The sequence below is a fragment of the Petaurus breviceps genome, unplaced genomic scaffold (genome assembly GCF_028583685.1).
Source record: "Petaurus breviceps papuanus isolate PSGF00001 unplaced genomic scaffold, PetGlider_PUasm1.0 129, whole genome shotgun sequence".
NCBI classification, from domain to species: Eukaryota; Metazoa; Chordata; class Mammalia; order Diprotodontia; family Petauridae; genus Petaurus; species Petaurus breviceps.
In genome coordinates, this window is record NW_027185665.1 from 366,904 (window position 1) to 369,209 (window position 2,306).

Sequence of the window (2,306 nt, forward strand, 5' to 3'; positions counted from 1 at the left end):
GGGGGGGGGGGGGGGGGGGGGGGGGGGGGGGGGGGTGGCTCAATGGCTGCCCAGAGTCTCATCTGGTCAAATCACACAACTCTTCCAAAGTGAGCCCCAAAGCAAAACCTCATATCAGGTGTGTATATATAGCCTTCTCCTGGGTCAGAGACCATCACAGCCCTCGTGACCCATTGCCCAATCATAAAGTAGAAAGGTGTGGGCATTCCTGAAAAACAAGCCTCCAGCCACATGTGACCACATTCAGCCTATTAGGGGGCAGAGTCTATTTTCAAATCAGGGAAGGTTCTCAGAGTCAATTAAGCCTATCAAGGGGCAGGGAAGATCTTCAGATTCCCATTATTATTACACCTTCTCAATCTAGAATCACCTCTTTGTCAGGAGCTGGATAACATGCTTTATCATTAGTGATCTGAAACTGTGGTTTGTCACGGCATTGCTCTGAGTTCTGAAATCTTTCAAAAATGTTTGTCTTTGCAATATTGTTATTGTATAAATTAGTCTCCTGGTTCTACTCACTTCACTCTGCATCACTTCCCTCAATTTTCTCTCAGACAGTTCTTTTTATCATTTTTTTGTGGCACAGTAATATTTCATTACAATAATGTACCATAATTTTTCAGCCATTCCCCAACTAATGGAAACCCCCTTAGTTTTCAGTTCTTTAATACCTCAAGAAAGATCTTTGATGTCTTTGTAGATGCATGTACTTTTTTTTTTCCTTTGGTCTGTTTTTGGGTTAGACCTCACAGTGAACATCATAGATTTTTCACTGGCATTTTACATGCCTCAAATATTATTCTGTTCTCTGCTTTCTGTCTTCCCTGTTTTCTTTCAAGATTCAGCTGAGATCTTACCTTCAGGAGGCTTTTTCCCGATCCCTCCTACAGCTAGCCCTTCTTCTCCTCTAACATATGTTTCTATTTGTACTGATTGGATCTTGTTATGAACATGGTTTTTTACATGTCTCCTCCATTGGAATCCTCCTCGAGGGCAGGGTCCTTGGCACTTAATACCGTGCCTGGCATGTAACAAGCAAATGCTTGTTGATGGGATGACTATTGTTCATAAGATCCTATCTGAGGTTCAACCCATAGCAGGTCATCTGGCACATAATGTACATAATAAATATTTATTGACTAAAGGATGGGATCCATTCCAGCTCTAGATCTATGGTCCTGTGATTTAATCAGCTACTGAGCTATTTGCCAACCATCCCTCCTGCATGTCCTCTACAACTTTCTACTATAACCCTATCACTTAATTTATTGTTGGCTTGGTTTCTCTTTCCTAGTTCTGTTTAGGGATGGAAGTAACCTTAGAGATCAAATAGTCTAGTCCTTAACAGTTGAATAAACTGAAGACCCCAAAGTTTAGTGACTTGCCTAAGGTCATGCTTATAGTGTCAAAGCTGGGATTTGAACTTGGTTCCTGTGACTCCAAGCTTATCACTATTTCAACTGTTCCACAAGGATTTTAGGTCTTCAGCAGCTCCTTTATGGAAGTTCTCCTTACCCTGAAGACCTTTCAGCAGTTGTAGGTGTTTAAAGTTTCCATAAAAATAAAATTGAAACAAATTAAACCGCCCCTAACAACAATTGAAGACTCCATATAGCACTCCCCTCCCAGACCATCCCCCCTGGTGAGATATACAGTCAGATTTACATGCTATCTTCATTTAGAACTTAAAACCCTTCAGTGCATAGAATATGTTCTCTTAACATAAATCTGAGTGCCTCTTGCCAAAGAAAGATGGAAATTCTATAGTATGTGTGCTTCCTTGCAGGAAGTGCTTATCCATTGGCCCACAGTGGAACTGGATGGTAATTCAGTGAAATATCAACACTTAAGAGACATAGCCCTCCCAGTCTCATAAAACTTCACAGCCAATGGTCTCATCAGATGTCTGATTACTTCTCCCCCCTTCCCAGCTTTTACGGATCTGGAAATTCTTGTTTACTCATTCATTTTTCCATTATAGCTTTCAATTTGCCTGCTTGTTCACAGCTCCCAGAATTATGCTAGGCCTCCTTTTCTTAATGACAAATCTTTCTCTGCTCTTCTTTCTTTACAAATCAGCGGCTCTTACCCTACTCATTGTTATTCAATCACTTCAGTCATGTTTGACTCTTCATAACCTCATTTGGGGCTTGCTTGGCAAAGATATTGGAGTAGGTTGTCATTTTTTTGTCCTCCAGCTCATTTTACAGATGAGGAAACTGAGGCAACCATGGTTAAGTGATTAAGTGACCCTGGGTCACCTAGCTAGTAAGTGTCTGAGACCAGATTTGAACTCAGGAAGATGG

General features: G+C 41.2%; 1 protein-coding gene across 1 annotated transcript in view; it reads left to right on the forward strand.

The window, feature by feature from the left end:
• Positions 1-2,306, forward strand: part of LOC138173525 (A disintegrin and metalloproteinase with thrombospondin motifs 12-like) — a 594,307-nt gene that overhangs the window by 23,202 nt on the left and 568,799 nt on the right. The gene's annotated exons all lie outside the window — the stretch shown is intronic.